At 36.0% G+C, this 12,303-nt stretch overlaps 1 protein-coding gene across 1 annotated transcript in view; it reads right to left on the reverse strand.

Moving 5' to 3' along the window:
• The window catches only part of ncalda (neurocalcin delta a), a 98,626-nt gene extending 87,458 nt beyond the window's left edge, over window positions 1–11,168 (reverse strand). The window contains exons 1-2 of the mRNA XM_028470919.1: window positions 11,056–11,168; window positions 7,783–7,898 (exon numbers count right to left, since the gene is read on the reverse strand). The gene's annotated coding sequence lies outside the window, so the exon portion shown is untranslated. The remainder of the gene's footprint in view (window positions 1–7,782; window positions 7,899–11,055) is intronic.
• Window positions 11,169–12,303: the final 1,135 nt, after the last annotated feature.

The raw sequence follows: 12,303 nt of genomic DNA on the forward strand, positions 1-12,303 counted from the left end.
ATTTAAATGTTCACCTGCACTACTCATCAATGCACTACTGCACTATTATCTTATTATTATTATTGTATTTTTATTTTATTTCATTATTATTATTATTATTATTATTATTATTATTATTATTATTATTACTATTATTATTATCTTGTTATTTTTATTTAGTTTGCACATATTAGTCTAACTACTCTTATATTTATGTTTATACTTCTTTTTTTATTTATTTTTCTTTATTCTAGTTGATTGTTATTATTTAATGTTACTCTACCTGAGAGAGCACAGGTCACCAAAAGAAATTCCTTGTGTGTATTCATACACCCTTGGCCAATAAAGTTGATTCTGATTCTGATTCTGATAACAGAGTTCTGCTTTAATTCACAAGTATGTTTGCAAGTGCGCTCTTGATACCCAACTATACTGGCCGAATCAACAAACCAAGCACATCCACCCTAGACATGTGAATCGTCCATCACTAACAACGATTCGATGTGAACCTCGATACACTACCAGCGATACGATACATTGGCGGCTGCGATACATTGAATCCCGTGGCAATACGATTCGATACTCTGTCCCCGTGTTTGTGGAACTTTGGGTGGATCTGAACATGAATTGGTTCACTTTGTTGGATGGTTATCTGGTTTTAACCAAGTAGCGGTCCATGATGTATCACAGCACAGCAGCTTCAGGTAGCCGTGACCAGCTTCTCACACACTTGGCGGTGTGTGAGGGGGGTGGCAGTGCCCACCATGGAGGCTCCGCGACAGAGCTTCCGTGAACAACGTTGTGCTCCAGAGAATACTAAGTTGTTGACAACAAACAGGGACAGTTTTGTCCCGTGGAACAAGGTTTTTTTGGGGCATTCTTGGCTAAATTGAGGGACAAATGGCCCGTGGCCCTTGCTAATTTCCAACATGGGAATTTATCGTTTATATCGTGGGATGACATATTTTTACCGGTGAGAATGTTTTTGACAATAAATCATAAACGATAAAGTATCACACATTCCTACTAGACGCTACCCAAAACCAATAATAGATATGACATGATGATGACCACCGTAGAGTTTGTCATTGGTATCCTACAGCATGTGAATCTACCAGTACACTTACTTAAGATGAATATTTAGTAGGATATTGTGTAGGTTTACATTAGGCTACATAATTAACACTTGTAATTTATTTGCTAAATGACAAACACACAATTCCCAATTGCCTGCAGAAAAATTAGCTCTGTTGAAATATAACCAAACAGTCATATTCATATTGTTGGTCTCTCTTTATTGACCAGTTGCAGCATAATGCCTAGAAAGGAGAGGATAAGAAAGGAAAAAGAAAGGGAGCTACAGCAGGCAGCCCAGGGGAGCAGCTCTCTGCTCTCCTGGATAAAAGCATCCACCAGCAGCAGAAAGGAGGAAGATGAAGATGAAAGGTCAGAGCCAAGAGTCATGTTCACTGTTTAGGGCATTTTAAAGCTCAGATTTTAAAGTTGAACTGTTCCTCTAATTTTACTGAAATATCTTAAAAGCTGTCCACATTTTATTTTAACTACACAAAGCGGTTTGGCTGTACTAAATTAAGCATTAAGCTATTTTAGCTAATTATATTAATTTGTACCAACAATTTATTTCTATGTTACAAGACTTGCAGTAATCTTGTATTTACCTTAATAGGCTACAATATATTCAACCTTAAAAATAGGCTATTACTAAATTATTATTCTATTCTAAGCAGCTACAGCAGGGAAGCAGTAGACCATCTACCAGCAAAGATGATGAGAGATGAATTTCCAGATTCATCTACATATAAAGCAGAGTCCATAACATCACCAAGTCTATGCACAGTTACAGAAACAGAAGTGCTGTCTGATGTGAGGAGAACAAGAAAGGCATGATGTAACAGCTGTATGTGAAAGAGATGACACAATTAAAAAGATAGCAGCAATGCAGTATCCAACAGCTTTCCATAAAGAAAGACATCCAGGTAAATCATAGTGAGGTCATCAGATTTTTTAAAGACATGGCACCAAGGAGGATGCTGCTTTAGAGAGTGGTAACGCTCACTCTTCACTCCTCACTTCAAAATGATACTTTGTACACTTCTTTTGTTCTGACAGGGTAAAAAGAGTACACTAATCTATCATTGTAGCTTGTAACTTGCTTAAAACCTTTCCATGTGCGTTCATAACAAAGAAATAATACAATAGTGATTGACTGATCAGTGCTATAGTGTGAAACTGTACCAGTTCAAAGGTCAAGTCATTTTATTAAGATATTGACATAATTATGCAATTACATTCAACATGTGTATGTAATGTTAATTTATGTTTTAAATCACACACTGCTATAATAAGGCCGCCATCAGTTCTACATGCCACATAAAGTGACCTTATTTTTCACTGAGCACCTGCCCCCAAAATGTCTGTGCACGCCACTGATTGTATTCCTTATAAGCAGCAAATTGAACAAAAAAGTGCACATTTTGCTTCTAATCTCTACTAGCATCTCTCTATGCATCACTTCATGTAACTTCTTTTTAGCCTTTTAAAAAGCACAACAAAAAACAAGTAGGGTTGAGATTTGAAACCAGATCCAACATTAAGGAACAGTAATCGGTTCCTCACTTTTGAAACCTGTTTATCTGGTTGAAACCAATGTGTTCAAGCTCTTCAGAAGCATAAAAACAAACCATTCATTTGATTCAGCTGTGTTGGAGCAGTGACACATCTCGAGGACTGGAGTTGCCTACCCCTGATTTAAACAGTAAACAGTGAGACAACATCACTCTTAATGAATGAGTGTTGTTCCAGGGTTGTTATGAACTTAAAGTGACACTTTCAATTGTACAATGTCCATTTTCTTGTCTGCCACACAGATACTAATATGAACTCTTCAGCAGGTTTGGGGCTAATACAGTAGTGAAGCATTAACATTTCTAATATGAATAATAAATTCACTATTAGGTCTTTTACAATTGCTTGTGCAAAGAAAGATGCAAACTATTATTTAACAGTCACAGCTGCTGTGAACAGAGTTTTAGCCTCTGAAAAGTCACTTTCAGACCGCTCCTAAAAACAGGCTGTTTTGGGGCCTTCAAGCATATGCATGAGTAGGTGTGTCTGTAGACACTGACTCAACACCACTGCTTTATTACCATAGCAATTTTCTTTTGCTATCCACACGCTCTTGTTATTGTTTTCCGCCAAAACTGCACATTACTAGGAGTGTGACAATATCTTGATACGGCGGTATATCGCGATATTTTCCCGCACGATCGATTATCAATAGGCTCCCGCTAAGTATCGATTTTTTAATTTTTTTTTTCCCAAAACCTTTTCTGTTTTTTCACTTAAATGTGCAGGTACATATTCAGAGAAATTTTGTCACTGTTTGTTGAAGGAACCAAAATATTGTTTACTGGAATATTGCACTATACTGGTGTCACTGGTAAGAAAGACCCTATTTTTTGTTTACAGAAAGCATTATTGGAGATACTGTACTTATTCATTTACTTATTTACAAAGATGTTGCATTAAAATAGTGTCACTGTTCATAGGACACTTTTTCAATTTATTGTCTTTCAGAGATATAAAATAAAAATTGTATTTTTTCAATTAATGTTTTTTTTTCTTGTTATGTCATAGATTGATTTCTGACCAATATATCGATAATTGCAGTATCGTCATATCGTGAGATAATCGTTATCATGAGTTTTGCATCGCATATCGTATCGTATCGTATCGTGAGGTACCCAGAGGTTCCCACCTCTACACATTACAGTAAAACATATGGCTATTTAAGCGGCTATTGTGATTGTGAGTCCAACAAACGCTGCTTCAGTGTATGTGTTAATCATGTCAGCAGCAGTAAAACATTGACAGTCACTTCCTTCTCCTAAGTTCTGACTACAGGAATAGTATATTTAAGATGATAGTCCATCGTTTTGTCCAACCACTGCATCGCATTGCACATAACACGTTAGATCACGTCAAAGGCGATATAACCGCTACTAAAATTCAAACCGATAGTGAGTGCTCACACTGCGCTTGGATTATCTTTAAACTGAATGTAAATATACTAACAGTGATATCAACCTGCCTTCGCCATGTTTGTTTTATTTGTGAGTAAGTAACATTTATTTGTATAGCACAAAAAAAAGCCAAAAGTGTTTCACAACACAGCTTATAATCAAAACCAAATACACAGTTTAGAATAAAAAAGGTACACACATTATAAAAGGCCAAGACAACATAAAACCATAGCAGCCCAAAAATAGCTAATTAAAAGCTTGAACAAATAAATGGGTCTTTAGTTGGCTTTTGAAGAGACAATTGAACGCAGAGAGAGTGGAAGATCATTCCAAAGCCTGGAAAGATCTGTCTCCTCTGTGTGAGGAACCATCAGCAGATTCTGATCCACAGACCTCAGAACCCGAGCAGGGGTGTAAGGCTGGATCAGATCACTGATGTAAGAAAGAGCCTGACCCTGCAAGGCTCTGAACACTAGAACCAATTTTTTAAAATGTATCCTAAAAGACACTGGCAGCCAATGGAGTTCTTTTAGAATAGGTGATATGTGAGTCTTCCTATTTGTACGGGTCAGAATTCCTTCTTGTTCAGACATGAGAATAAACTATTACAATATTCTAAATGTGAAGACACAAAGGCATGGATGAGTTTAGAGATGTTCCTCAGTTGAAAGAAGCTGTTCCTCGTCAGCTGCTTACAGTGCTGCACTAATGACAGGTCTTTGTCAAAGATAACTCCCAAGTTTCTAAGGCTTGGTTTTGCAGACTGGCCTAAGTCACCTAAATACTGTCTAATCCCTGGATTTGAGTCAATCACCAGAGTTTCTGTTTTGTCTGCATTCAACAGCAGGGAGTTTTCGGTTAGCCATTGTTTTATTTCCACTAAACAATGGGGCAAGGAGTTAAGCTTCTGGATCTCAGACAGCTTAAAGGAGCAGTAGAGCTGGATATCATCAGCAAAGAAGTGGTAAGAAACATCATTAAACCTTTAAACGATCTTTCCCAAGGGAGTCAAATACAACAAAAATAGGAGGATAATTTTTATTTATTTTTTCTTATTGGACATTAACATGGTAAAAGGGTATTGAAATATATCTTCGCTTTCTACCGAATGCTTCGCATCTGTAAAAAACAAAAATACATCAAAACTCTAATTGGAAGAAATTACATGTTACATGGCGACCGTGGTTCAGGTGGTAGAGGGTCGTCTTCTGATCGAGAGGTTGGGGGTTCGATCCCAGTACCTGACTATGTGTCGAAGTGTCCTTGGGCAAGACACTGAACCCTAAGTTGCTCCCAGTGGTCGACTCGCGCCTTGCATGGCAGTCCTGTCCCACTGGTGTGCTAATGTGAGAGTGATTGGGTGAATGAGCTGATATGTAAAGCGCTTTGAGACTGCTTCAGTGTGGCGATAAAGCGCTATATAAATCAAGTCCATTTACATGTTGTATATGAAATGTGAGGAGAAAATAATTTTGATATATTCAGCTGCAAATGTTTGGGCAAAAAAATGATAACAAATGTTGTTTATTTTCAACAGGCTTTGCTGACTGGCCTTACACCAGTTCCCCACAGAGCCTTTTTCCATTTGTCTACAAAGCCGCATAAAGCTCTAATAGGCAGCGAACCATCCGCACTGAGGCACTAACAGTTGGCCTCTGAATGTTAATAATTATAACAGCATGGCATTATCTTAGGGTGGGTTGATGTATACCAGGCAGGTGGTGAGGCCAGCTGATATCTACATGACTGTGCCTGAAGAATGAAATCCTCCACACAACCTACCACTGCATCACAGACCAAATCTGAAACATTTTTAACAAACAATATGACATTTAAAAAAAGCCAAGTGTTGACTTATGCAATCAGCACACAATCGATCTATTCTATAGAGATTAACAGAACTTTTAGGTCACAAAGACAAACAGACTGGTGATAACAGTTCTCTATGATTGGCTGTAACCACCATCGCCATGGAGGTTATGTTTTTGCCAGCGTTATATTATTTATTTACCAGTGAACAGTATTTTGATGAAATTTTCATTAAATATCCAAAACAGGATAAGGACAAAAGTGATTAGACTTTGGAGATGATCCAGATTAATATATCAGTTTGAAAAATGTAAAGATCCATATATTCAGCTCTTTGAACTGGTTTAAAATTATCCATTGTTTCTGTTACTTCTACTGCTGCACCTGTTTGTTTTGTATATTTTTACCCCCATTATTGTGTATTTTATCATATTTTTTTAACTATTGATAATTCTGGCATTTTTAGATTTACCAGTAGTTTATATTTGCAATAATGCACTATAGTTAGCACGAGTCCTTTAATATTCTCAGGCAATGATATAGTGTAATTTGCACCCAGTTTGGAAGTACAAGCATCATTATGTTTTTTTTTTTTGTAATATCAGATTCTGTGATTTGTCATTAAATTATTTTTTTCTTTGTCACTTTAATGCATTAATTGTGATGAATTAATTACAGGGAAAAATAACACACTAAAACAATTAACGCCAAGCTTTTTTACCTCAATGCTAAACAAGTAGCAGCTAGCACAGACAGCGGTCCTTTGGATGCTACACTAGTCCAAGCAGGCAGCGTGGCTAACCCAGACAAGATGACAGGTTTCAGAGCCAAAATGAAGTCCATGAGTGACAAATGAACAAAGTCAGTGGAAAAATGATTGTAGTAGACAGTCGACCACTCTCGGTGGTAGAGGATGTGGGGCTACTACAACTATAAGTGATTGCTTGATGTTATTTCAGCACTTTATTTTGTGAAGGACAACGCCTGCATCTTTTTAAAGCTGCAGTATGTAAGGTTTTTTTTTGGCATAATTTGGTCAAAAATCCATAATCAGCTTTGAACAAGTGTTCTGAGTGGACAGTGAATATCTTCCCCTTCTCCTGGCTCTGTATAAGACATTAAGAAATCCAGGAGAGTGACGCTGGACTTCAGCCAATCAGAGCTCTTTCTACAAACACGTGTGCTCCACAGGCTGTTTTGGGTGTTACTATTGGCTGCTTGACTGAAGTCAGGTGCATTCACAGACCAAGTGTAATGACGAACGTTCCAGCAGAAGTCTCCATCGCAGTGTTAGGCACAACAGTTACACGGCAAATCAAGCGGAAAAAGGCAGACCGATGTACAGAAGCAACAAAGGCACAAACGGACCACTTTGCGTCCTCGCGGATCCCCGTGACTGCAAAGGGTCCGCCCCACACACTGGTGTCAGAGGGAGAGTGAGAACAGGTGGGATAAATCGTGTGTAAACCTAAGAGAAGCTTATTTAAGGTAAATTGATTTAACAGTCTGGATGCAGAGTGGTGGCTGTCAGTCTGCTCTGAGCTACTGGCAGCTGGCTCATAGCCGCCTCTGTGTGAGCTCTATGGTGGAGACGAGCTGACGCCAGCAACCGCCATTCAGGGCAGTAACTACACTGTCATACATGCATTCATGTCAGAGTCTCTAAAACACCACTAACACAAGATAAAGTCCATACATTTGTTGCTATTCTCTATTGAGGAGAGACATTGCTATTTGCATCTATGTTTTGTTAAATAAACTAAAAAGCCAACATGTACAGTAAAGTTGTTAAAGCTTTCATGAGTGGGGTGTGTTGAAGTGACTAACTATGATGCTACAAAACATGAAGATCAGTCAAGGAGCTCCTGCAGACCTCTAATCACAACCAAAATATGTGATAAAGGGTACACCAGTATGGTAACTGGTTTAAAATGATTTTTAAAAAACTTACTGAAATTGGGGGGACACTTGATGTAAACAGTTTTTCAGCCTTTCAGCATGTAGACTGAGGACGTCTGAAGCCCAGCGGAGAATACTCACTAAGGTGGCAGGAGGTTTATACTGCACCTGAAAACAGATTTGAACAAATGTTACTTTATTCACTGATCCAGCGTGTTCTTTTTTTCATTTTAAACTTTATTTTATCAAGAAAAAGACTGATGAACACTCCTAAATAAATACCATATCCTACCAAACTACAAGCTCTTGAGTAACAAAATGCAACATACTGTATTTATATGTTTAAAGTTTTTTACTTGTTAAATAATATAAGTTAGTGTATAGAATTGCAATTTATGAATATTTCATTTATCATCAATCAATCTTACTACAAAAATTGAAAGAATATATTAGTAATACAAAATCCACACAATCAAAAGATTCCTGTTACCACTTATCCTGCATCCCCACCACATTTCCCTGTGTATAAAACAAGATGAAATAATAACATCCATTAGTCCATTTTCAGACACGTCTGTTTTCATGGTTGCCGGTGTCTGCCGGGCGTTAGGCGGGGGTACATAAAATAATAATAACAATATTATTTAAATTAATAGGAGAAAGAACATTACCAGCAACATTATCAAATTTATATTCTCAATAAATATTCTGTTTTGAGTCAATTTGATAGTTGATGTACGCGACATAAAGGGTCAAAATTATTATAATACAAATTACTAAACAATGGAAAAACAAATGAGTTACTTCCCGTTGAAAATTGTTGTGACCAACACTAGGGCTGGGCAATATATCGAGATTCAAGATATGTGGAGTTTTCTATTTTGGCAATATAGAAAATTACATTATCGCCGATATCAATATATATATTTTTATAGGTTATTTTGTATTAAAATACTCGTTTTAGGAGTGGCTGCTTTTGCTTCTTCTCAGAACAGCATGAAAATTACAGTTAGATGAATTACTGATTGCATTCATAGAGTCACTCAGACGTGCTGTCCCTTCCAGGAGAAAAAGCCAATAGTGGCATATATCGTGCAGCTGGTGCATTTTGCATCAGCAAATTAAACCCAGAATTGTTTTTTCTGGCCTGATGTTATTTGAGTTAAAAATATTGAGATTTATACCGTATATCGCCATTTTGAGAAAAAATATTGAGATATTTTCATTTTGGTATTTATCACTCAAGCTTAACCAACACATGATTTTAAAAGTTTGCTTATGAAAAAAAAAGGCCCAGTAAGTTCCTATTAAGTGTGTTATTTTAGGTAGTTTAATTTACAATTTAGTTAATCTTCTGGGGTTAGCTGAATTTTGGCCAAAATTGTTGATAAAACGTGATTTTCATGACTCAAAACTAGGGGTGTGATGAGATCTCGTGCCACACTCGACAAGAATCTGTCTCGCAAGATTTTTTTTACATTTTTTTTTGTGAGGTATCCAAACTTCTATTTGAGACCTGTGGGGGCAGTAATGCGCCTTTGCTACGTCTAGCCTAGAACCTAAAGCAGGAGAAGGAAAAGAAGAAGAGGATGAGGAGCACATTTTAGTTCTAGTTTCAATTTGTGGGAGAAAAAGTTTATTAAAAGCTCATGCTTACATCATGCATGTAAAGAGTTAAAATAAAACATTTCAAAATGCATGAGCAACTCGGTTATATAAAAGTATTTTTTAAAAATCTCGTCTGGTCTCGTTCTCGTGAACCCAATATCGTGTTTCGTCTCGTCTCGTGAGCTGAGTGTATGGTCATACCCTACTCAGAACAATAGAAATATTAAACACAAGTGGCAAACATGAACTAGCTCTGGTGTTTTTTAAAGGCACACATTTGTTCCCGGAAGTGATCAGTTTACTATTGTAGCCAATGGAGCTAGAGCGGATTAGACAGTATGTGATGTACTTTTGAACGGTAAGACGTTATTATTCTTATTATTAGCGTATCTAAACCCAATAACGTGTGCATTAAGGCATGTTAGCTGATTATCCCCTGCTAAACTAGTATTTTTTTATTTTTATTTTCATTATTTATTACTATTATCATTATCATGTTTTTTCATTGTGAAATACACTGCTGTTGTTTTCATGTTCAAAAGAAAAATAAAAAAATTCTAAATTCTTCTTAGAAATTTAAGGGATCATTAGTAGATACACGGCATTTACTTCACACAGTTTAATCTACCCACATAGGCTACATATCTTCCTTTTTTTTTTTTAAAATCAAACAATAAGCTTTTCAATTGTTATTTGTGCAAAAAATGCAAATTAAGTGTTTGAACATGATCGCCTTACAGATTTTTTTATTGTTATAATCCTGATTTTTATTTATTTATTTAGATATCTCCTGCTGACTTTGACTAATCATTTCTTTCTCCTCTGGTTTGGTTGGGAAGCCATACATTTTTACTCCTTTTTCGGAACGAGTGGAGCATCCCCATACAGCACAATAAACTGCACGACAAGTTATTAATGTTTCTGACTTTGTTAGACATTTATTTAATGAATTTATTTGGGAAATAAGTGCATAGTAAAAAATCTAATGTCTAATTTTATGTGTATGAACATAATAAATATGTTTTCAATGTGTCCTGTCTGGAGGTGGTGTTTTTAATGACCCCCTTTTTTTATTTAAAAAAATTTAAAGAAAATTCAAAGCAATACATTCCGTATACAATACATATTAACACATTTTTAAACAAAATTAATATTGGCCTTAACTATGTCAAAAAAAGCAGGTAAGATGTTCACGCTAATTATTAATACCGTATTTACGTTAGGAAAAAAAAAACTATTTATGGAACTACATAATCAGTAATTGTATATACACATAAATATGACGGTGAACTGTATAAATATTGTCAATCAATGCAGTTACTGGCGACAAATAACCGAAAATCCCAGTTATGTCACGAGGAATCAATGGTTTCGAATGGCCCGCCACTAACTTCCGGGAACAAATTCTTACATGAATCACGTGACCGCCAAGCGTTTCGTACTTCCGTTGTCGCAACTCTCTCACTACATATATATATATATATATATATATATATATATATATATAGGTATATATATATATATATAGGTATATATATATATATATAGGTATATATATATATTTACGGCTCTGATGACCGTGTACTAGTGGGCGGTAACCATTATATCATTGACAGCATTTAGCTGAAATGAGTCACATTCAGACTGTGAGAAAGGAACGCGTTCAGTCAAGGCTGTAAAACAACATGGTGCTAATAATAAATAAGAAAGCCCTTACCTCAGACAGCTGCTTAACAGCATAGTTAAAGCTAATCTACCTTTTTACGAGTTTCCCTCGCTCTCATAAAGCAGGACAACACGTGCACCCCAACATTTGCAGTTAAATCAAAGATAGCAGCACGAAGATGCTGCAGAGCATCAACGGAAAACTTCACTAACTCCGCATTTCATCAACGTTCTAAGCAATTAAAGAAGCATATAACTATCGGAAAACACGTATTTACGTTTTTTTTTTTGTCAGTTTCTTTTCTCTAAAATGTTTTTTACACCTCACATTGGCCAAATAAAAAAGAACAGAGTGACACCTCTTCTCTTTTCCTTTGGTTAACCAGAGCGTTTGTTAAATCAAAGCATTGACGCCATCTAGTGGACAGATAGAAAATCAAGCCATGAATAGTATGAATGGTTTAAAATCAGGGATATCAAACTCATTTTGGTTCAGGGGCCAAATACGGACCAGTTTAATGTCAAATGGGCAGAAGATTATAGACTGAAAAAGAGCAAATTCAAATGAATGGCCCCTAGCTTGCTGTTCCACGTTTAGATGATATATAAAGTGGAAAGACTGGCAGTGAACCATCAATATCAAGCAATACGTGACAGATATCAGTCCCTGCAGGATTTTGTGACCATTTTCTTATTTGATTTGGAGAAATTTTGTGGAATAATGTGAAGAAAATTGCAGGATTTGTTATTATTATTACTGTTTTTAAATTGAAAGTTCTTTCAACAATTTGAGCTTAAAAACGACTGTCATCATTTGATATATACATGGGAAAGCTGTGGGCTGGAATAAAACCTGCATCTATCTAAATCAGGGGTCACCAACATGGTGCCCGTGGCCATCAGGTGGTCCGCATGGACCAATGAGCCCCATATAAAATCTGATTTACTTTCCAGGATTCAAACTCACAAAGACAAATACATATAACAGATGTAATTAGTACTTAGTAGAATTAAATACTGCTACACGTGATCAAGTTTTAATAATATAATACCATCATGTTTTTAAGTGTTGCACATTTGGTGTATGGGTTGTGACATGTTATATATATAATATATGATATGTATATAATATAACATTTTAAAAACACAAGGTAGATTTTCAATGTGACAAATTGTACAAACATCACATTTTATACGATTAGTTAAAAGTTGTTTTTTAGTAGGTAGTTAAATATGAAGATGATTAATTTCTATGAAATGTAATGAAAATAAAATATTGCATTAATTAGGAGAAATAAAC

The sequence above is a fragment of the Gouania willdenowi genome, chromosome 16, assembly GCF_900634775.1.
Source record: "Gouania willdenowi chromosome 16, fGouWil2.1, whole genome shotgun sequence".
NCBI lineage: Eukaryota > Metazoa > Chordata > Actinopteri > Blenniiformes > Gobiesocidae > Gouania > Gouania willdenowi.